The sequence below is a fragment of the Struthio camelus genome, chromosome 2 (assembly GCF_040807025.1).
Source record: "Struthio camelus isolate bStrCam1 chromosome 2, bStrCam1.hap1, whole genome shotgun sequence".
Taxonomy (NCBI): domain Eukaryota; kingdom Metazoa; phylum Chordata; class Aves; order Struthioniformes; family Struthionidae; genus Struthio; species Struthio camelus.
This window is the reverse complement of record NC_090943.1, coordinates 98,846,294-98,870,758: the sequence shown is the minus strand read 5'-3', so window position 1 is coordinate 98,870,758 and position 24,465 is coordinate 98,846,294. Positions and strand designations below refer to the sequence as shown.

General features: G+C 51.0%; 1 long non-coding RNA gene across 6 annotated transcripts in view; it reads right to left on the bottom strand.

The window, feature by feature from the left end:
• Window positions 1–24,465, bottom strand: part of LOC104146069 (uncharacterized) — a 488,271-nt gene that overhangs the window by 411,924 nt on the left and 51,882 nt on the right. For 5 of the 6 annotated variants that reach the window (XR_011139055.1, XR_011139059.1, XR_011139058.1 and 2 more), the window contains exon 2: window positions 18,372–18,493. This is a non-coding gene — a long non-coding RNA (uncharacterized lncRNA). Of the gene's footprint in view, window positions 1–18,371; window positions 18,494–23,218; window positions 23,366–24,465 lie in introns of all 6 variants that reach the window. The other variant, XR_011139054.1, reaches the window with a different exon arrangement.

Genomic DNA, 24,465 nt, shown 5'->3' with positions numbered 1-24,465 from the left:
TCCTCCGCATGGGGCCTGGCCTCTCTAGCTTTCCCTCTGGGAGCACTTTGCCTCTCGGCACGCACCGCACACTCTCCCCATTGCCTGCGCTCCGTTCGGACCGGCCTCGAGCACCGTCCTTCTGCAGACCTTTGCTCACGACACCACCTCCACTCCTCCCAAGCCCTCTCAACGCCCATCCATTCCTCTCGAGGCACACACCCATCCTCTGCTCTCCCTTTCCCACGCCTCTGGCTCCACATCGACACGTATCGACAGCCACGGCTAAGCATCCAAAGCAATGCCTCCTCTCAGGCCTCCCTAATTCTCCCCGTCGACAGGCATGGCGAGGGCTCCTTCTTGCACCCCTCGTGCCCTTCCTGTGCACCGCCCACTATCACCCTTGACCGTTCACGATATGCGCGGGCCTCGAGCACTACGGCTACGCATGCCTATGGCCAGGCAAGGACATCTAGAGCTATCGATGCCTCTCGATACGTAGCGCCTCGTCTCCGTCTCGGCCGCCATCCTGGGCTTCTGCTGTCGGGCGCTTTTGCTGGGCCTGAGGCATCGGCCCCCAACAACCTGCAGAGCTCTCCATTCGGCGCCACAGCGATGCCTCTCCAATTCCACACCTATCGATAGGCCTCGATATCGATACTATCGATATCGAGGCCTATCGATAGGCCTCGATTCCTCCGCATGGGGCCTGGCCTCTCTAGCTTTCCCTCTGGGAGCACTTTGCCTCTCGGCACGCACCGCACACTCTCCCCATTGCCTGCGCTCCGTTCGGCCCGGCCTCGAGCACCGTCCTTCTGCAGACCTTTGCTCACGACACCACCTCCACTCCTCCCAAGCCCTCTCAACGCCCATCCATTCCTCTCGAGGCACACACCCATCCTCTGCTCTCCCTTTCCCACGCCTCTGGCTCCACATCGACACGTATCGACAGCCACGGCTAAGCATCCAAAGCAATGCCTCCTCTCAGGCCTCCCTAATTCTCCCCGTCGACAGGCATGGCGAGGGCTCCTTCTTGCACCGCTCGTGCCCTTCCTGTGCACCGCCCACTATCACCCTTGACCGTTCACGATATGCGCGGGCCCGGAGCACTATGGCTACGCATGCCGACGGCAAGGCAAGGACATCTAGAGCTATCGATGCCTCTCGATACGTAGCGCCTCGTCTCCGTCTCGGCCGCCATCCTGGGCTTCTGCTGTCGGGCGCTTTTGCTGGGCCTGAGGCATCGGCCCCCAACAACCTGCAGAGCTCTCCATTCGGCGCCACAGCGATGCCTCTCCAATTCCACACCTATCGATAGGCCTCGATTCCTCCGCATGGGGCCTGGCCTCTCTAGCTTTCCCTCTGGGAGCACTTTGCCTCTCGGCACGCAACGCACACTCTCCCCATTGCCTGCGCTCCGTTCGGACCGGCCTCGAGCACCGTCCTTCTGCAGACCTTTGCTCACGACACCACCTCCACTCCTCCCAAGCCCTCTCAACGCCCATCCATTCCTCTCGAGGCACACACCCATCCTCTGCTCTCCCTTTCCCACGCCTCTGGCTCCACATCGACACGTATCGACAGCCACGGCTAAGCATCCAAAGCAATGCCTCCTCTCAGGCCTCCCTAATTCTCCCCGTCGACAGGCATGGCGAGGGCTCCTTCTTGCACCCCTCGTGCCCTTCCTGTGCACCGCCCACTATCACCCTTGAACGTTCACGATATGCGCGGGCCCGGAGTACTACGGTTACGCATGCCAATGGCCAGGCAAGGACATCTAGAGCTATCGATGCCTCTCGATACGTAGCGCCTCGTCTCCGTCTCGGCCGCCATCCTGGGCTTCTGCTGTCGGGCGCTTTTGCTGGGCCTGAGGCATCGGCCCCCAACAACCTGCAGAGCTCTCCATTCGGCGCCACAGCGATGCCTCTCCAATTCCACACCTATCGATAGGCCTCGATTCCTCCGCATGGGGCCTGGCCTCTCTAGCTTTCCCTCTGGGAGCACTTTGCCTCTCGGCACGCACCGCACACTCTCCCCATTGCCTGCGCTCCGTTCGGACCGGCCTCGAGCACCGTCCTTCTGCAGACCTTTGCTCACGACACCACCTCCACTCCTCCCAAGCCCTCTCAACGCCCATCCATTCCTCTCGAGGCACACACCCATCCTCTGCTCTCCCTTTCCCACGCCTCTGGCTACACATCGACACGTATCAACAGCCACGGCTAAGCATCCAAAGCAATGCCTCCTCTCAGGCCTCCCTAATTCTCCCCGTCGACAGGCATGGCGAGGGCTCCTTCTTGCACCCCTCGTGCCCTTCCTGTGCACTGCCCACTATCACCCTTGACCGTTCACGATATGCGCGGGCCCGGAGCACTACGGCTACGCATGCCGATGGCCAGGCAAGGACATCTAGAGCTATCGATGCCTCTCGATACGTAGCGCCTCGTCTCCGTCTCGGCCGCCATCCTGGGCTTCTGCTGTCGGGCGCTTTTGCTGGGCCTGAGGCATCGGCCCCCAACAACCTGCAGAGCTCTCCATTCGGCGCCACAGCGATGCCTCTCCAATTCCACACCTATCGATAGGCCTCGATATCGATACTATCGATATCGAGGCCTATCGATAGGCCTCGATTCCTCCGCATGGGGCCTGGCCTCTCTAGCTTTCCCTCTGGGAGCACTTTGCCTCTCGGCCTCGATTCCTCCGCATGGGTCCTGACCTCTCTAGCTTTCCCTCTGGGAGCACTTTGCCTCTCGGCACGCACCGCACACTCTCCCCATTGCCTGCGCTCCGTTCGGACCGGCCTCGAGCACCGTCCTTCTGCAGACCTTTGCTCACGACACCACCTCCACTCCTCTCAAGCCCTCTCAACGCCCATCCATTCCTCTCGAGGCACACACCCATCCTCTGCTCTCCCTTTCCCACGCCTCTGGCTCCACATCGACACGTATCGACAGCCACGGCTAAGCATCCAAAGCAATGCCTCCTCTCAGGCCTCCCTAATTCTCCCCGTCGACAGGCATGGCGAGGGCTCCTTCTTGCACCGCTCGTGCCCTTCCTGTGCACTGCCCACTATCACCCTTGACCGTTCACGATATGCGCGGGCCCGGAGCACTACGGCTACGCATGCCGATGGCCAGGCAAGGACATCTAGAGCTATCGATGCCTCTCGATACGTAGCGCCTCGTCTCCGTCTCGGCCGCCATCCTGGGCTTCTGCTGTCGGGCGCTTTTGCTGGGCCTGAGGCATCGGCCCCCAACAACCTGCAGAGCTCTCCATTCGGCGCCACAGCGATGCCTCTCCAATTCCACACCTATCGATAGGCCTCGATATCGATACTATCGATATCGAGGCCTATCGATAGGCCTCGATTCCTCCGCATGGGGCCTGGCCTCTCTAGCTTTCCCTCTGGGAGCACTTTGCCTCTCGGCACGCACCGCACACTCTCCCCATTGCCTGCGCTCCGTTCGGACCGGCCTCGAGCACCGTCCTTCTGCAGACCTTTGCTCACGACACCACCTCCACTCCTCTCAAGCCCTCTCAACGCCCATCCATTCCTCTCGAGGCACACACCCATCCTCTGCTCTCCCTTTCCCACGCCTCTGGCTACACATCGACACGTATCGACAGCCACGGCTAAGCATCCAAAGCAATGCCTCCTCTCAGGCATCCCTAATTCTCCCTCTCGACAGGCATGGCGAGGGCTCCTTCTTGCACCCCTCGTGCCCTTCCTGTGCACCGCTCACTATCACCCTTGACCGTTCACGATATGCGCGGGCCCGGAGCACTACGGCTACGCATGCCGATGGCCAGGCAAGGACATCTAGAGCTATCGATGCCTCTCGATACGTAGCGCCTCGTCTCCGTCTCGGCCGCCATCCTGGGCTTCTGCTGTCGGGCGCTTTTGCTGGGCCTGAGGCATCGGCCCCCAACAACCTGCAGAGCTCTCCATTCGGCGCCACAGCGATGCCTCTCCAATTCCACACCTATCGATAGGCCTCGATATCGATACTATCGATATCGAGGCCTATCGATAGGCCTCGATTCCTCCGCATGGGGCCTGGCCTCTCTAGCTTTCCCTCTGGGAGCACTTTGCCTCTCGGCACGCACCGCACACTCTCCCCATTGCCTGCGCTCCGTTCGGACCGGCCTCGAGCACCGTCCTTCTGCAGACCTTTGCTCACGACACCACCTCCACTCCTCTCAAGCCCTCTCAACGCCCATCCATTCCTCTCGAGGCACACACCCATCCTCTGCTCTCCCTTTCCCACGCCTCTGGCTACACATCGACACGTATCGACAGCCACGGCTAAGCATCCAAAGCAATGCCTCCTCTCAGGCCTCCCTAATTCTCCCCGTCGACAGGCATGGCGAGGGCTCCTTCTTGCACCGCTCGTGCCCTTCCTGTGCACTGCCCACTATCACCCTTGACCGTTCATGATATGCGCGAGCCCAGAGCACTACGGCTACGCATGCGGATGGCCAGGCAAGGACATCTAGAGCTATCGATGCCTCTTGATACGTAGCGCCTCGTCTCCATCTCGGCCGCCATCCTGGGCTTTTGCTGTCGGGCGCTTTTGCTGGGCCTGAGGCATCGGCCCCCAACAACCTGCAGAGCTCTCCATTCGGCGCCACAGCGATGCCTCTCCAATTCCACACCTATCGATAGGCCTCGATATCGATACTATCGATATCGAGGCCTATCGATAGGCCTCGATTCCTCCGCATGGGGCCTGGCCTCTCTAGCTTTCCCTCTGGGAGCACTTTGCCTCTCGGCACGCACCGCACACTCTCCCCATTGCCTGCGCTCCGTTCGCACCGGCCTCGAGCACCGTCCTTCTGCAGACCTTTGCTCACGACACCACCTCCACTCCTCTCAAGCCCTCTCAACGCCCATCCATTCCTCTCGAGGCACACACCCATCCTCTGCTCTCCCTTTCCCACGCCTCTGGCTACACATCGACACGTATCGACAGCCACGGCTAAGCATCCAAAGCAATGCCTCCTCTCAGGCCTTCCTAATTCTCCCTCTCGACAGGCATGGCGAGGGCTCCTTCTTGCACCGCTCGTGCCCTTCCTGTGCACCGCCCACTATCACCCTTGACCGATCATGATATGCGCGAGCCCGGAGCACTACGGCTACGCATGCCGATGGCCAGGCAAGGACATCTAGAGCTATCGATGCCTCTTGATACGTAGCGCCTCGTCTCCATCTCGGCCGCCATCCTGGGCTTTTGCTGTCGGGCGCTTTTGCTGGGCCTGAGGCATCGGCCCCCAACAACCTGCAGAGCTCTCCATTCGGCGCCACAGCGATGCCTCTCCAATTCCACACCTATCGATAGGCCTCGATTCCTCCGCATGGGGCCTGGCCTCTCTAGCTTTCCCTCTGGGAGCACTTTGCCTCTCGGCACGCACCGCACACTCTCCCCATTGCCTGCGCTCCGTTCGGACCGGCCTCGAGCACCGTCCTTCTGCAGACCTTTGCTCACGACACCACCTCCACTCCTCCCAAGCCCTCTCAACGCCCATCCATTCCTCTCGAGGCACACACCCATCCTCTGCTCTCCCTTTCCCACGCCTCTGGCTCCACATCGACACGTATCGACAGCCACGGCTAAGCATCCAAAGCAATGCCTCCTCTCAGGCCTCCCTAATTCTCCCCGTCGACAGGCATGGCGAGGGCTCCTTCTTGCACCCCTCGTGCCCTTCCTGTGCACCGCCCACTATCACCCTTGACCGTTCACGATATGCGCGGGCCTCGAGCACTACGGCTACGCATGCCTATGGCCAGGCAAGGACATCTAGAGCTATCGATGCCTCTCGATACGTAGCGCCTCGTCTCCGTCTCGGCCGCCATCCTGGGCTTCTGCTGTCGGGCGCTTTTGCTGGGCCTGAGGCATCGGCCCCCAACAACCTGCAGAGCTCTCCATTCGGCGCCACAGCGATGCCTCTCCAATTCCACACCTATCGATAGGCCTCGATATCGATACTATCGATATCGAGGCCTATCGATAGGCCTCGATTCCTCCGCATGGGGCCTGGCCTCTCTAGCTTTCCCTCTGGGAGCACTTTGCCTCTCGGCACGCACCGCACACTCTCCCCATTGCCTGCGCTCCGTTCGGCCCGGCCTCGAGCACCGTCCTTCTGCAGACCTTTGCTCACGACACCACCTCCACTCCTCCCAAGCCCTCTCAACGCCCATCCATTCCTCTCGAGGCACACACCCATCCTCTGCTCTCCCTTTCCCACGCCTCTGGCTCCACATCGACACGTATCGACAGCCACGGCTAAGCATCCAAAGCAATGCCTCCTCTCAGGCCTCCCTAATTCTCCCCGTCGACAGGCATGGCGAGGGCTCCTTCTTGCACCGCTCGTGCCCTTCCTGTGCACCGCCCACTATCACCCTTGACCGTTCACGATATGCGCGGGCCCGGAGCACTATGGCTACGCATGCCGACGGCAAGGCAAGGACATCTAGAGCTATCGATGCCTCTCGATACGTAGCGCCTCGTCTCCGTCTCGGCCGCCATCCTGGGCTTCTGCTGTCGGGCGCTTTTGCTGGGCCTGAGGCATCGGCCCCCAACAACCTGCAGAGCTCTCCATTCGGCGCCACAGCGATGCCTCTCCAATTCCACACCTATCGATAGGCCTCGATTCCTCCGCATGGGGCCTGGCCTCTCTAGCTTTCCCTCTGGGAGCACTTTGCCTCTCGGCACGCAACGCACACTCTCCCCATTGCCTGCGCTCCGTTCGGACCGGCCTCGAGCACCGTCCTTCTGCAGACCTTTGCTCACGACACCACCTCCACTCCTCCCAAGCCCTCTCAACGCCCATCCATTCCTCTCGAGGCACACACCCATCCTCTGCTCTCCCTTTCCCACGCCTCTGGCTACACATCGACACGTATCGACAGCCACGGCTAAGCATCCAAAGCAATGCCTCCTCTCAGGCCTCCCTAATTCTCCCCGTCGACAGGCATGGCGAGGGCTCCTTCTTGCACCGCTCGTGCCCTTCCTGTGCACTGCCCACTATCACCCTTGACCGTTCATGATATGCGCGAGCCCAGAGCACTACGGCTACGCATGCGGATGGCCAGGCAAGGACATCTAGAGCTATCGATGCCTCTTGATACGTAGCGCCTCGTCTCCATCTCGGCCGCCATCCTGGGCTTTTGCTGTCGGGCGCTTTTGCTGGGCCTGAGGCATCGGCCCCCAACAACCTGCAGAGCTCTCCATTCGGCGCCACAGCGATGCCTCTCCAATTCCACACCTATCGATAGGCCTCGATATCGATACTATCGATATCGAGGCCTATCGATAGGCCTCGATTCCTCCGCATGGCGCCTGGCCTCTCTAGCTTTCCCTCTGGGAGCACTTTGCCTCTCGGCACGCACCGCACACTCTCCCCATTGCCTGCGCTCCGTTCGCACCGGCCTCGAGCACCGTCCTTCTGCAGACCTTTGCTCACGACACCACCTCCACTCCTCTCAAGCCCTCTCAACGCCCATCCATTCCTCTCGAGGCACACACCCATCCTCTGCTCTCCCTTTCCCACGCCTCTGGCTACACATCGACACGTATCGACAGCCACGGCTAAGCATCCAAAGCAATGCCTCCTCTCAGGCCTTCCTAATTCTCCCTCTCGACAGGCATGGCGAGGGCTCCTTCTTGCACCGCTCGTGCCCTTCCTGTGCACCGCCCACTATCACCCTTGACCGATCATGATATGCGCGAGCCCGGAGCACTACGGCTACGCATGCCGATGGCCAGGCAAGGACATCTAGAGCTATCGATGCCTCTTGATACGTAGCGCCTCGTCTCCATCTCGGCCGCCATCCTGGGCTTTTGCTGTCGGGCGCTTTTGCTGGGCCTGAGGCATCGGCCCCCAACAACCTGCAGAGCTCTCCATTCGGCGCCACAGCGATGCCTCTCCAATTCCACACCTATCGATAGGCCTCGATTCCTCCGCATGGGGCCTGGCCTCTCTAGCTTTCCCTCTGGGAGCACTTTGCCTCTCGGCACGCACCGCACACTCTCCCCATTGCCTGCGCTCCGTTCGGACCGGCCTCGAGCACCGTCCTTCTGCAGACCTTTGCTCACGACACCACCTCCACTCCTCCCAAGCCCTCTCAACGCCCATCCATTCCTCTCGAGGCACACACCCATCCTCTGCTCTCCCTTTCCCACGCCTCTGGCTCCACATCGACACGTATCGACAGCCACGGCTAAGCATCCAAAGCAATGCCTCCTCTCAGGCCTCCCTAATTCTCCCCGTCGACAGGCATGGCGAGGGCTCCTTCTTGCACCCCTCGTGCCCTTCCTGTGCACCGCCCACTATCACCCTTGACCGTTCACGATATGCGCGGGCCTCGAGCACTACGGCTACGCATGCCTATGGCCAGGCAAGGACATCTAGAGCTATCGATGCCTCTCGATACGTAGCGCCTCGTCTCCGTCTCGGCCGCCATCCTGGGCTTCTGCTGTCGGGCGCTTTTGCTGGGCCTGAGGCATCGGCCCCCAACAACCTGCAGAGCTCTCCATTCGGCGCCACAGCGATGCCTCTCCAATTCCACACCTATCGATAGGCCTCGATATCGATACTATCGATATCGAGGCCTATCGATAGGCCTCGATTCCTCCGCATGGGGCCTGGCCTCTCTAGCTTTCCCTCTGGGAGCACTTTGCCTCTCGGCACGCACCGCACACTCTCCCCATTGCCTGCGCTCCGTTCGGCCCGGCCTCGAGCACCGTCCTTCTGCAGACCTTTGCTCACGACACCACCTCCACTCCTCCCAAGCCCTCTCAACGCCCATCCATTCCTCTCGAGGCACACACCCATCCTCTGCTCTCCCTTTCCCACGCCTCTGGCTCCACATCGACACGTATCGACAGCCACGGCTAAGCATCCAAAGCAATGCCTCCTCTCAGGCCTCCCTAATTCTCCCCGTCGACAGGCATGGCGAGGGCTCCTTCTTGCACCGCTCGTGCCCTTCCTGTGCACCGCCCACTATCACCCTTGACCGTTCACGATATGCGCGGGCCCGGAGCACTATGGCTACGCATGCCGACGGCAAGGCAAGGACATCTAGAGCTATCGATGCCTCTCGATACGTAGCGCCTCGTCTCCGTCTCGGCCGCCATCCTGGGCTTCTGCTGTCGGGCGCTTTTGCTGGGCCTGAGGCATCGGCCCCCAACAACCTGCAGAGCTCTCCATTCGGCGCCACAGCGATGCCTCTCCAATTCCACACCTATCGATAGGCCTCGATTCCTCCGCATGGGGCCTGGCCTCTCTAGCTTTCCCTCTGGGAGCACTTTGCCTCTCGGCACGCAACGCACACTCTCCCCATTGCCTGCGCTCCGTTCGGACCGGCCTCGAGCACCGTCCTTCTGCAGACCTTTGCTCACGACACCACCTCCACTCCTCCCAAGCCCTCTCAACGCCCATCCATTCCTCTCGAGGCACACACCCATCCTCTGCTCTCCCTTTCCCACGCCTCTGGCTACACATCGACACGTATCGACAGCCACGGCTAAGCATCCAAAGCAATGCCTCCTCTCAGGCCTCCCTAATTCTCCCCGTCGACAGGCATGGCGAGGGCTCCTTCTTGCACCCCTCGTGCCCTTCCTGTGCACCGCCCACTATCACCCTTGAACGTTCACGATATGCGCGGGCCCGGAGTACTACGGTTACGCATGCCAATGGCCAGGCAAGGACATCTAGAGCTATCGATGCCTCTCGATACGTAGCGCCTCGTCTCCGTCTCGGCCGCCATCCTGGGCTTCTGCTGTCGGGCGCTTTTGCTGGGCCTGAGGCATCGGCCCCCAACAACCTGCAGAGCTCTCCATTCGGCGCCACAGCGATGCCTCTCCAATTCCACACCTATCGATAGGCCTCGATTCCTCCGCATGGGGCCTGGCCTCTCTAGCTTTCCCTCTGGGAGCACTTTGCCTCTCGGCACGCACCGCACACTCTCCCCATTGCCTGCGCTCCGTTCGGACCGGCCTCGAGCACCGTCCTTCTGCAGACCTTTGCTCACGACACCACCTCCACTCCTCCCAAGCCCTCTCAACGCCCATCCATTCCTCTCGAGGCACACACCCATCCTCTGCTCTCCCTTTCCCACGCCTCTGGCTCCACATCGACACGTATCGACAGCCACGGCTAAGCATCCAAAGCAATGCCTCCTCTCAGGCCTCCCAAATTCTCCCCGTCGACAGGCATGGCGAGGGCTCCTTCTTGCACCCCTCGTGCCCTTCCTGTGCACCGCCCACTATCACCCTTGACCGTTCACGATATGCGCGGGCCTCGAGCACTACGGCTACGCATGCCGATGGCCAGGCAAGGACATCTAGAGCTATCGATGCCTCTCGATACGTAGCGCCTCGTCTCCGTCTCGGCCGCCATCCTGGGCTTCTGCTGTCGGGCGCTTTTGCTGGGCCTGAGGCATCGGCCCCCAACAACCTGCAGAGCTCTCCATTCGGCGCCACAGCGATGCCTCTCCAATTCCACACCTATCGATAGGCCTCGATATCGATATTATCGATATTATACTATCGATATCGAGGCCTATCGATAGGCCTCGATTCCTCCGCATGGGGCCTGGCCTCTCTAGCTTTCCCTCTGGGAGCACTTTGCCTCTCGGCACGCACCGCACACTCTCCCCATTGCCTGCGCTCCGTTCGGACCGGCCTCGAGCACCGTCCTTCTGCAGACCTTTGCTCACAACACCACCTCCACTCCTCCCAAGCCCTCTCAACGCCCATCCATTCCTCTCGAGGCACACACCCATCCTCTGCTCTCCCTTTCCCACGCCTCTGGCTCCACATCGACACGTATCGACAGCCACGGCTAAGCATCCAAAGCAATGCCTCCTCTCAGGCCTCCCTAATTCTCCCCGTCGACAGGCATGGCGAGGGCTCCTTCTTGCACCCCTCCTGCCCTTCCTGTGCACCGCCCACTATCACCCTTGACCGTTCACGATATGCGCGGGCCCGGAGCACTACGGCTACGCATGCCGATGGCCAGGCAAGGACATCTAGAGCTATCGATGCCTCTCAATACGTAGCGCCTCGTCTCCGTCTCGGCCGCCATCCTGGGCTTCTGCTGTCGGGCGCTTTTGCTGGGCCTGAGGCATCGGCCCCCAACAACCTGCAGAGCTCTCCATTCGGCGCCACAGCGATGCCTCTCCAATTCCACACCTATCGATAGGCCTCGATTCCTCCGCATGGGGCCTGGCCTCTCTAGCTTTCCCTCTGGGAGCACTTTGCCTCTCGGCACACACCGCACACTCTCCCCATTGCCTGCGCTCCGTTCGGACCGGCCTCGAGCACCGTCCTTCTGCAGACCTTTGCTCACGACACCACCTCCACTCCTCTCAAGCCCTCTCAACGCCCATCCATTCCTCTCGAGGCACACACCCATCCTCTGCTCTCCCTTTCCCACGCCTCTGGCTACACATCGACACGTATCGACAGCCACGGCTAAGCATCCAAAGCAATGCCTCCTCTCAGGCCTCCCTAATTCTCCCCGTCGACAGGCATGGCGAGGGCTCCTTCTTGCACCCCTCGTGCCCTTCCTGTGCACCGCCCACTATCACCCTTGACCGTTCACGATATGCGCGGGCCCGGAGCACTACGGCTACGCATGCCGATGGCCAGGCAAGGACATCTAGAGCTATCGATGCCTCTCGATACGTAGTGCCTCGTCTCCGTCTCGGCCGCCATCCTGGGCTTCTGCTGTCGGGCGCTTTTGCTGGGCCTGAGGCATCGGCCCCCAACAACCTGCAGAGCTCTCCATTCGGCGCCACAGCGATGCCTCTCCAATTCCACACCTATCGATAGGCCTCGATATCGATACTATCGATATCGAGGCCTATCGATAGGCCTCGATTCCTCCGCATGGGGCCTGGCCTCTCTAGCTTTCCCTCTGGGAGCACTTTGCCTCTCGGCACGCACCGCACACTCTCCCCATTGCCTGCGCTCCGTTCGGACCGGCCTCGAGCACCGTCCTTCTGCAGACCTTTGCTCACGACACCACCTCCACTCCTCCCAAGCCCTCTCAACGCCCATCCATTCCTCTCGAGGCACACACCCATCCTCTGCTCTCCCTTTCCCACGCCTCTGGCTCCACATCGACACGTATCGACAGCCACGGCTAAGCATCCAAAGCAATGCCTCCTCTCAGGCCTCCCTAATTCTCCCCGTCGACAGGCATGGCGAGGGCTCCTTCTTGCACCCCTCCTGCCCTTCCTGTGCACCGCCCACTATCACCCTTGACCGTTCACGATATGCGCGGGCCCGGAGCACTACGGCTACGCATGCCGATGGCCAGGCAAGGACATCTAGAGCTATCGATGCCTCTCGATACGTAGCGCCTCGTCTCCGTCTCGGCCGCCATCCTGGGCTTCTGCTGTCGGGCGCTTTTGCTGGGCCTGAGGCATCGGCCCCCAACAACCTGCAGAGCTCTCCATTCGGCGCCACAGCGATGCCTCTCCAATTCCACACCTATCGATAGGCCTCGATATCGATACTATCGATATCGAGGCCTATCGATAGGCCTCGATTCCTCCGCATGGGGCCTGGCCTCTCTAGCTTTCCCTCTGGGAGCACTTTGCCTCTCGGCCTCGATTCCTCCGCATGGGGCCTGACCTCTCTAGCTTTCCCTCTGGGAGCACTTTGCCTCTCGGCACGCACCGCACACTCTCCCCATTGCCTGCGCTCCGTTCGGCCCGGCCTCGAGCACCGTCCTTCTGCAGACCTTTGCTCACGACACCACCTCCACTCCTCTCAAGCCCTCTCAACGCCCATCCATTCCTCTCGAGGCACACACCCATCCTCTGCTCTCCCTTTCCCACGCCTCTGGCTCCACATCGACACGTATCGACAGCCACGGCTAAGCATCCAAAGCAATGCCTCCTCTCAGGCCTCCCTAATTCTCCCCATCGACAGGCATGGCGAGGGCTCCTTCTTGCACCCCTCGTGCCCTTCCTGTGCACCGCCCACTATCACCCTTGACCGTTCACGATATGCGCGGGCCTCGAGCACTACGGCTACGCATGCCGATGGCCAGGCAAGGACATCTAGAGCTATCGATGCCTCTCGATACGTAGCGCCTCGTCTCCGTCTCGGCCGCCATCCTGGGCTTTTGCTGTCGGGCGCTTTTGCTGGGCCTGAGGCATCGGCCCCCAACAACCTGCAGAGCTCTCCATTCGGCGCCACAGCGATGCCTCTCCAATTCCACACCTATCGATAGGCCTCGATATCGATACTATCGATATCGAGGCCTATCGATAGGCCTCGATTCCTCCGCATGGGGCCTGGCCTCTCTAGCTTTCCCTCTGGGAGCACTTTGCCTCTCGGCACGCACCGCACACTCTCCCCAGTGCTCGCGTTCTTGATGTCAATAGGCCTGTATGAGTATGACGGGGAATGTATTGAGAGTATTCAGAGTAGAATACCTTTTGACCCCTGAAAATTCTTTGGCATAATATTTTATTAAGGTATAATTAAGCATTTATTTTCATTCCAGTTTCTGAAGATGTCCAAATTTCAAACGCCATCAGAATTTTTGGTAGGAAGATGTCACTTTAGTGTTATTATAGATTTCAGAGATGAAAAGCAGTGAAAGCAAATATAATGCATAGAGCTCTCTTTACCCAGAGTGAAGGATAAATCTAGTTTTTTGTTCTGGCACCTTTTTGAGAAGATGAATGATTAAAAATTTTTTTTTTATTTTTTCACAGACTCTGACTAGAGTGAACACTTGTCCGGAATCACTAAGCATAAACATTAAATGCTAATAAAAGATAAGTTCATATATTTTCTTGGATTCACTCCTGATTTTATCATGTATAATGCTTCCTTGAAGTAACCTACAGGGCAATACTTAGCGATGCCACTTTGGGTGAAATCAACAAGTGTGGGATCCAGTAATTATACTAGCTCAGCTAGTTCAGTCTGTGATTTTCAGACCCTGAGAAAGCGGGGATTACTTCCAAGGAATCTGCAAAAGTAAGTCTAGAATCAGTAGGTTTAGATTTGCTGCACAGTATGTGTATGTCCACTAAGAAATTTTAAGAAGTCTGCAAATCAAAAAGGAATATCCCCCTACATAGTAGTTTTCAGTTCTTTCTTTGACCAGATGACATGACTGATCTAGAACAATGTTACTGAAAGGTGATTAAATATGCAATATCTTCCCCTCTGTATGAATATTATACAGATTTTTTCTCCTCTCCCTCCCATCCCCAAAGGCATTCCATGTTACTTAGGAAGTATTTGTTCAAAGACAAATTCATCTGTATACAAGGTCCTAGGGATGAGCTGTATTTCTGAGGTCTCTCCATTACTCTAGAACAAGTTTGAGGGACCACATTCTGTCCTTACATGTAGTCGAGTGAATCAATTTTTAACAATGAGACTATAATAGTGGAGGGAAAAAAAGAAATTTACTCATTACTCCCCAAAATAATGGGTAATTAGTCCTTCTTCTTTCCAAACTGTTACTTATATCAGCATCCTGAGCTGTTTGAACAGGAACACAGCCAGTAGATTGAGGAAAATGATACAGTGTCCAGTTTTAGGCCCCTCAATACAGGAAAGACATCAATAACTGGGAGTGAGTTCAGCAGAGGGCCACTCCGCAGATCAGGTCGGGGGCTAGAGCACTTGCCCTGTGATGAGAGACTGAGGAACTTGTTCATGCTGGAGAAGAAAGGGCTTTATGAGGACCTAAAAGCAGTCTTCCAGTGCCTACAAGGAAGCTATCAAAAAGATGGAGCCAGGCTCTTCACAGTGGTGTGTGGTGGGAGGACAAGAGGCAACAGACATAAACTGAAATGAGATTTTCAGACTGGCTATGAGGAAAAGCTTTTTCCCCATGCTGTGCTCTTTCCATCCTTGGAGATTTTCAAGGCCCAACTGGCTAAAACCCTGAGCAATCTGGGCTGGTCCCACAGCTGGCCCTACTCTGAGCAGGAGGTTGGAGTAGAGATCTCCTGGATTATCATGCTACTCTGAACATCAGAGTCAGTCTAGCATCTAGAGCCCCATGTTTCCTGAAGAATGCTGTGATTTTTTTTTCTTCCACTGTCATTTTAGACAATGAGAACACTGTTATAGGACTTACATGAAAATGAATGGAAGCAGCCAGATATCAATGAGTATCTGTTACTATCCTATGTCCCTTAGAGCCATGCAGCCAACTAGCATTACAGACACCCATACTGCTATACGTGAAGGGAAACATAAAGAGTTCCCAAAGACACAGCACCCAGCTGCTACATCTTCAAAATGAAGGCAAAACAAATAACTGAAAGCTTTTTATTGCAGTGGAATTAACACTTTTATTTCATCTTGCAGTGAAGGAGCTAATATTCACAAAATTTATTTTAGATTATAAGATTATGTAAATATTTATGTAAATCAAGTGTAGCACTTAGATTCTTGGCAGATGGCCAATACGTCCCTCTGTGTAAACAAGTTTGGCTATTTCTGTATTACCAGGGTTATACCTCTCTCCTAGACTATCAAGCTAGAAGATGACACTTCTCTGTAAGTCTCTGTGTGTGGGATAAAGTATAATAATGGAGGTGCATTTACAGGCAACAGAAGATGCAAATGATATGCACTACAATTAAATAAATGTCCATTCTTTTGAGTGAGGTCCATTTAGGAATGCCCTGATGGCTTTAGAAAAGGATTGTAGTTCATAGGCCCCTGATTAAAAAAACAGATGAGCAGTGTGAGTGGTGAAGTTAGCTGGAGGAATAAATACAGAAGATTTGTTCAGTGACATCATGGCAAAATTACAACTCAAGAGAGAATTATCTGAACAGTCTACATAGCATTTGCTGTGTATGAATCCATAAGGTTGCCTGTAGTTTTTAATACTGCATGTATGATTTGGCAGATCCAATGCCATTTTACAGTGAAGCAAGGACACAACAGATGCCAACTCTCTAGAAAGTAAAAAGTAAGTTATACATACTACATACTGCAAATGTAGTGATATGGGACGTAGATGAAGTTGCTCCTGATTTTAGGTAATTGTTTATTTATCTGCGGGATTGTTTTGTTTGTTTAATGTTTTGTGTGTGCATTTTTTTTAAACACAGGCAACTATTGTCAAAGCAAGAACCTGTTCTTTTTTAACATTCTGAGTTCATCAAATTCATTTTTTTGCAGTCCAGTTTCCAGAAGTCTGGCAATTCTTCTTTGTTATAAAGCTGTAGGAACATACAGTTCGAGACAGATATTGTTCAAATCAAAATAGGGAAGATGATAAACTTACCAAAAAAAGGACATGCAAAAATGTATATGTTTTGTCTGTGTAATTGTAACTCCCTTCTGAGCTCTGCATTCATTCTGACAAATTTAAAATACTCGAAATGAGGAATTTAACTGTGCCTAGTCACTCTACACAGAACTCTAGCTGATCAAAAGAGAGCAGCCTTGCCAGCAAGCATTTCAGATCTTTCACACCACCCTGCTATACCTTTGCAGGGAAGCACTTCAGCAAGGCAAAGACACGTAAAGGGTGCCCTTTGCTGATATGCACCATACAGATACAATTCTTGTAGTCATGAAAAAGCGTTTCAAGCACTAAGATGTATAGCTCTGCTTTCTGCTGTCTACTTTTAGTCTCAGCAGAGCCCCCTCCCCTCAAACGGAACTCAAAACCAAACTACTCCTCTGAGAGGATCTGGGTCAAGAACTGTCTTGCTATCAAGTAGTAACTTCCCAAAGGCTGCTAGGGCATTATAAATTATGTTTTCCCCACTGTTAAGAGCATCCTTTACTTTGGTAGTAAATTCTGAGATTTCTGTTCTGCCCCAAATAGCCATAATCAAAGAAAAAGTCTGACAAGCAGGGGGAAAAAAGAGCCCTATATGCAGTCTCCTCTTCTGTACCTCCTAAGGTACAGATATGGCATACTTGCATGCACTGGCCCCTTTATAGCATTGTTTGCCATTAGTGATAACGAGGTTGGTTAAATACACCCTGGTAAAGAAATAAGCAGTATTATCTATTCAAGTGACTGAGAAACAAGCAGCCAGTCACATTAGTGCTGAAAGGAGGAGTTTAAGGTTTAATCTCCAGGAAGGTTGTCTGGGTAGCAGCAGCTATATCAGATGACCAATATCTGGTTTACACAACAAAACATCCTTGAACTATTACGCTGTAGGCAAAGACTACAAATCAAAATTAATTACAAACACGTCCTGGCTGCATAGAGACAGGAACACTGCAGCCCAGTAGAAAAGCAAGAAAAGTCAACCAGGGCACTGGTGAATATTTTACAGTAATTGATATTTTGAAATGCTGGAGTACAACGTTAGGAGAGGCAGCATCTAGCAGCTGTCCCCTTAATCTTGGGGTACTTCTGCTACTCTGAGACTCAGATAAATGTTTCAGTCACTTAAGTATTTTTGAACACAAAACCATAAGGCATTTTTGCAGATGAGGATGACATCAACCTTTTGTCTTTACACATTTTACTCCAGACTACAAATAGACTCTCCTTCCCGTTGTGAATATCCTTTGCCTATCCTACCCTCTTCTCCCCAGCACTGTTTATTCTACCACGAGAACATTTTGGGATAACATTATCAAATGTCTGGGATAAATTTCACTGTGATTTAACTTGGCACAGCCTTTTAAATGAAAACATTTGCTATTATAGACCCTGATAACAGCACCCCTAGGTACAATACGCCATTCCAAAAGAACTGTGTTAAACATTACGAATTCCAAAATAGTTGCCTCCTCTGGAAGAAAATCATTAAGCTGAGTAGCCCGACTTAATTAGACTTAAATGTCATCAATGATTCACTATGTTTTAATCAGACTCAAATGTCATCAGTGATTCACTATGTTTTAATAAATTCATCTGTTTTCACCATCACTTCTATAATTTATGCCATAAAAAGCCAGTTATGTTGTTCCAGTGACTCAGGAATACAGTAGAAAGTATTTGAAAACCTTTCAGGGCTACATTTTCAAAGGTTTCATGCCACTGTAACATATGAAAAGACTGTCTGTGCTAGTAGAACCTTTTCAGGGAAGAGCATCACAGAGAGCTTTGTTGATACTAGAAAACATAGAGCAACAGCATAAAAAAAAGAGCGTAAGAAGTGCATTGGAGGAAATATCTGCTACATTATAGAGCTCTGAAAGTGAGCAGAGTAAGAAGCAGAATACATAAGGAAATGGGTGCCTAATGGGAAAACTATTTCAAAATGGTAAGTCTCAAAATGTGCCTGGTAGCTTAGCAGGTTTACTATCTTCCTTAATTCTTTTGAAAAGAAGTGCCAGAGCTGTAGGGTAGAGCCAAAGAACAGGCTTTCTTCTACATATACATGCTATTCACCCTGATCCTTAAGTGTTTCATCCTACCTGGACATCAAAGTTGCCTCAGGAAATCAGTGTCACATACTGAAGAGGCTACCTTCATCTGGTCCACTGATAATTTAAAATTCAGGATATGATTTACCAGTATGCTCCAAGTGCACTTTTATCTGTGGGAGGACAAGAAAGAAGCTGTGATAAGGATCTCACCTCCATACATTGAACTGAGTAGTGCATTGATACCACCCTAAAGTGAGTTCAGTTTAAGTGCTCTGCAGTGAAACTGCATGTGATAATCTCTAATGCACAACCCCTAGGAACATGTTCTTGATCTCTGCCCATGTTTGGAATAAAACTAAATACATCATTTTTATGAGGATAAAGTATAAAAAACAACAGAAAAAGGAATCTCTGAAGAATTTCCTTTATCTCTAGGCAGGGGCCAGAACATAGAGAGCTTCTCCACATATATCAATAACCATAGGTTAATAATAACCATATATAACGATAGGTTACCTAAGTTTCATAAGATAGGTACTTACCACTGTGACAGATCCAATGTAAAAACAAAGTTTGCTGGATAGTAAGCCTGCCTCGATCTACTTTAAAGCATAGTTGGGAGTAAACAGGTATGCTAATGAAGAAATTACATATGCTACTCAGTCACCAGCTCCCAGAAGAGCCCTAATAGCACAAGTTGATTATATATGCAGCAGCAAGAAGGTCCTATACCTGACTAAACACATTTGTGGCTACAGTACTTCTTTCTGTGCTAGGAGCAAACAGGCCAGACAGTATACAGGCAAAATTAACTGGAATACATCTCTCAGTTAGACTAATAGGACCAAATGCTTGCCCTGGTTGGCAGCATTTCTAATTATGAGACTGAGCAGCATTATTTGATATCCTCTGTGATTAAAAAAGTAAAAACGCCAATAAAATGAACATACTAATACCCAAGGTGTATTTTGTTTGTTTTTCTTTTTTCCTTTACAAGTATTGAATAGATTTGAGGGCATGAGTAAGTGATGACTGAATATTCCTGAAACTGTGTTTGCTTTCCATTTTGTTTGAAGCAGCTCCACTGGAACCAGGTTTGTTTATTTACCTGGTGTTTGACAAATAGTCTCTGACACTCAGCTATTAGAGACTTATGCCCAGATCTCTCACTGGAATCTCCACTTTGCTAATTGCTGCTGTAAGCAGGACAACACAAGGGGTGGTTTTGCCTCCAGGCTATTTCAGCTGGTTGTGGTATTGGCTGTGTTTTACTAGGAGCTGTAAGACTGGAATTTCTTTGATTCTCCCTCCTAAGACTTGGATTTCTTTTTCCTTTTTATTTTTTCCACTTTTACTTACACTGACACACAGAGGGTGCATTTAAAGGAATATGTTGATCTTAATGACCTCTCAAAATTTATCCTGGGGCTAAACACAGGCCTGCTGTGTTGTGCTGGCTAAATCTATCATGGTATTGAATAATTCACAGCCTACCTTAAAGGCTCCAGACTAGATGATTTACCCCATATTCATGTGATGCTTTTGCATTTTAATAGGCTTATGTTAATGTATTACAAAATGATAAAGCATGCTTCTGAACTCTCTGGTGACAAAGGATGATGGCATGAACCACATAATTCTAGCAGAGGATAGCCAATAACATGTGATTTATGAGTGTTGCTACAGCATCTGCAGTAAGCTTGGCCCAGACCAATCCATTTTGCTGAGGCTCACCCCTATTCTGGTTGCGCAAGTGGCTTTTCCCAACATGTCTGACTCTTTATATGAAAATAGTCAGGTATTAAGCGAAAAGGTAGGGCATTCTGAAAGCATAACTAAGCTTTCCCAAACTGTTTGAGTGCAGAGGCTATGTATCACTTGGAGATGGGACATATAAGAGAACAAAAGGGATTTCATCACTGTGTGGCTGGAATTTTCAGGAAGCAGGACTTGTGAGTGGGGTCATATTTTTCCATTTGAAAGGGAGGCAGCCTGTCCACAGAGCTCAATGTGTTAGGCATGTTGGGCATTGAGAACCTGAAAATGCAGTTCAAGTGATGTGAGCACTCACATCCCTCCCTCCAGCTGTACAGCGCCTTTGTATCCAAACTACTCAACAGGTCACCCGTGCGCTTTTACTAGCCTCTCAAGAGGACAAATAAATGGCATTTAAATCTTAAAGGCTTCTTCTTTATGTGCTTGCTTTAAGAAGGGATTGGGGGGAAAGCTACAATGTCGCTGCAATATCTGCTTTCTGTACTTCACTGGTAATGGTGTCCTTGTACCTATACAGGATGAAATCTAAAGGGCAAAGACTTCAGCCTTGGACCTTCTGGTGGACAGCGAGGTGGTAAATGAACTTTAGTGGTACTAAATGCAGCCTAATGTGTATGGGAGGGAGGGGGAAGCCGAGCTGTCAATCATTTGACAGGATTCTAGAGAAACTCTCTTAACTCAGGCTTTTGAGCGCAGGGCTGGCTGACAGATCGCACGCCAAAGCCAGCAGCTCCGTATATTTCTACAAGTAGAGGCCAGAGAAGAAAAGAAAGGGAAAAGGAAAGTTACAAAGGATAGGGAATTGAATGGTGAACAACACAGAAACTTTACATAACAGAATGTGAGGCATTATCTGGACTGCAGTCTGAAGTATCATTTCCCACCACTGACAGGCAAAACAACTGAATTAATGATTTCAAAAATATGTTTCTGTTCCAAAGGGAAAAAAGGCTTTTATTTTCTCACATTTTATTTTTCAAAGTTCTTCTAGCAGGGAAAAGAAGGCACCATTTAACAGAGTTAACCATCTAGAAGTGCTCAGATCTTAAAAGCTCATGTGCTCACCTAGCAAATAGAAAATTCATGTTTGTTTTGTTGCGCTGCCTGACTTTCAGCAGAGATCTGAGACTGCATTTCACATATTCCAAGCCAGGTTCTCAAACTTTAAGTTATAAAAGCAGTCTCTGGCATAATGAATATGCAACGCACTATGGAACATCTGCTGTTGGTTTTTAAATGGATAGCTAGTAATTACTGAACTCACCTGGGATAGGAAAGTCCCAGGTTTGTTTTCAGTGTTATTTCAGATAAACACGCCTGCCTCTGGTTTACTGTCTGTTCTCTGTTTGGGCTGCTGGACTCCAGAAAATTCAGTTTGCACCTGAGTAATTTTCATGACAATTGGAATATTTTGTTTAAGACATACCAATTTCAAGAGCAGCAGCAAAAATGTCCACCAGTTCTTCTGGCCACTTCTAAAAAGATACTACAGAATTATTTTTCACACCACATGCAACTGAATGGTAGACACTGTGGCTACAGTCCAAAAAACAATAATATAAAAAGTGACTGAACGTTTAAATGGATAACATTACCGTCTGGAATTCAACTGGTTACTATTAATACACAAGCTGGAAGAAATATTAAACTGCATGCCTGAGAGTTTAAGCCAATCTTTGCTATTTGATAATAAAAGGAAATCTAATGCAGATTATCCCATCATTGTCTAATTTAAGAAGTTTTCATGAATCTGCATTTGAAGCATCTAGTGCAGTCAGACAGGAAACTTAAGTATAACACCATGGAGGTATTTGTGTTTTTCTGTATCTATAGCATGTGCAAAACTTAAAACAGAGCTGCGCACATACAGAACTTTTGAGAATTAACTGATGCATATGGGCATTTGAATATGTTATTATATAAATACCTCAGATTAAACATCCACATTTGAAAGTATTGGTTGTAATAGACATCAATCTTTGTAGTCAAGTGCCTAAAGAACCATTCAGATACAATACCACGCTGAATTACAGAAGAGAACTGAAAACAACCTCAACAGACAGGCTATTCCATCTACCAGGCCCTGAGAAGGATCTATCCTATGTATGACATTCCTGATAAATGTTGTCTAACCATTTCTTTAAAAATTCTCAAAGGAGTAATTTCACAACACGTTAAGCAGTCTACTTACAGCACTTCATAATTTATTAATTTATTGCTGGAAAGTTTTACCCAATGCCCAGCTTACATCTCCTTGCCTATAATACAAGCCTATCAATTGTATCCATAACAGATATGGAGAGCAGATTATATTTTCCTTTCTGCAGCAGCCTTTATGTTTGAAGATGGTTATCACATCTGCCTTCACCCGTGGTTCTTCCAGCATTTCCGCTGAGGCCATGTTTTCAAACTTCCGACTATTCTCTTTTCTTCTCTAGACTATCTTCAACTTGTCCATCTTTCATGAAGAGTTGTGCTCAAATTGGACACATACTCCAGCTGGGATCTTACAAATATTGAGCAGACCAGAAAGAGAGGCTGATGTGCCTTGCAGGCTGGGCTCCTGATATACACTGTACCAGAGTGTCTTCGTTTTTTGCAACTGTTGCCTCATGTTCAGCATGTGATCTACTAGAACTGTCAGGCTCTTTTCTACAGAACTGCTACTAACCACCATTATTTGGTTCTACCAGAGCTATTCTGTGCTTATGTAGCTGATTGCTCTGGTGTAAGTGTAGAACCTTTCCTTGTCCTTACTCCCCTGATACCATCAAATCCTGTGTTCTGATAGTATTTCACAAAAAGTTTCATAGATAAGATCACTTTGATTTGATTATACTTATTAGATAGTTAGTGTTATGGTTTTCTTCCATTTTTAACATAATCTAGAGACTTTCAAAGGTTATCTCTACATTTTGGATGGCAAAGAAAACACAGATATAAACAAAATAGTCTCCCTTTTTTGCCTCCACTCTAATACAACAAACTGTAGCACTACAATCCTTTATATTATATATATATATATATATATATATATATATATATATATATATATATATGTTGCCAGCAGGTCGAGGGAGGTGATCCTGCCCCTCTACTCAGCCCTGGTGAGGACTCACCTGGAGTACTGTGTCCAGTTCTGGGCTCCCCAGTACAAGAGAGACATGGCACTGCTGGAGAGAGCCCAGCAGAGGGCTACAAAGATGATCAGGGGACTGGAGCACCTCTGCTAGGAAGAAAGGCTGCGAGAGCTGGGCCTGTTCAGCCTGGAGAAGAGAAGACTGAGAGGCGATCTGATCAACGTGTATAAGTATCTGAAGGGGGGTGGGGGGGGGTGTCAAGAGGATGGGGCCAGTCTCTTCTCCGTGGTGCCCAGCAACAGGACAAGAGGCAATGGGCAGAAACTGAAACACAGGAAGTTCCATCTAAACCTGAGAAAAAACTTCTTTCCTGTGAGGGTGACTGAGCACTGGACCAGGTTGCCCAGAGAGGTAGTGGAGTCTCCTTCGCTGGAGATATTCAAAACCCGCCTGGACGTGATCCTGGGAAATATGCTCTAGAGGTCCCTGCTTGAGCAGGGAGGTTGGACTAGATGATCTCCAGAGGTCCCTTCCAACCTCAACCATTCTGTGGTTCTGTGATACTAATATAGACACCTTGTAAAAGCTCAGACTAAATACAAATCTTTCTTTAGAGTACAGTTAGCACTTTCTTAAAATCCACAGTAAAATAACCACAAAATTCAAATCTAGAAACTCAGATTTTTCCTTCCCTTGTTCATGAACTACGTGTTTGTTTGTTCATGAACTACTTGTTTGTTACAGTTAGCAAACTAAAAAAATCACACATTTACCTATTTCTAAAACCAAATTGAATTAATATCAGGAGCAGATAACATGTATTTCTGTTTTAACACTACTCATACAAGAATAGATTTACAGCTGAAATAAGTTGCCTTTTCAAAATAAATGAGGCAGAAAGCCTGTTATTTCCTCACTCAATCTTTTGCGTATAGCATGCCTATTGTAAGTATAGCCCATGTATTTCAAGGTCTGCAAAATTTCAATACATAAATACTTTAAAATATATTCTCCAGAAATTCATTATTTTGGAGCATGAGCTATTTGAGAGTCTATTAGACAATAACAACTTGCAACGGGGAATAATATTTGGGGGAAAAATTTTATTCCATAGCAAAAAGCCTTTTTATATTTTCTAATATCAAACTTCATGGTATTTGCTCTTGTCTCCACAGAAAATACAGTTTTATGGTGTTACCCAGCGAATTTCTTTCACTTTAGAAAAATTTCATCTTTTTCACTACACTTAGACAGGGAATGGCAGCAGAACCAGTTACTTCCCTGAA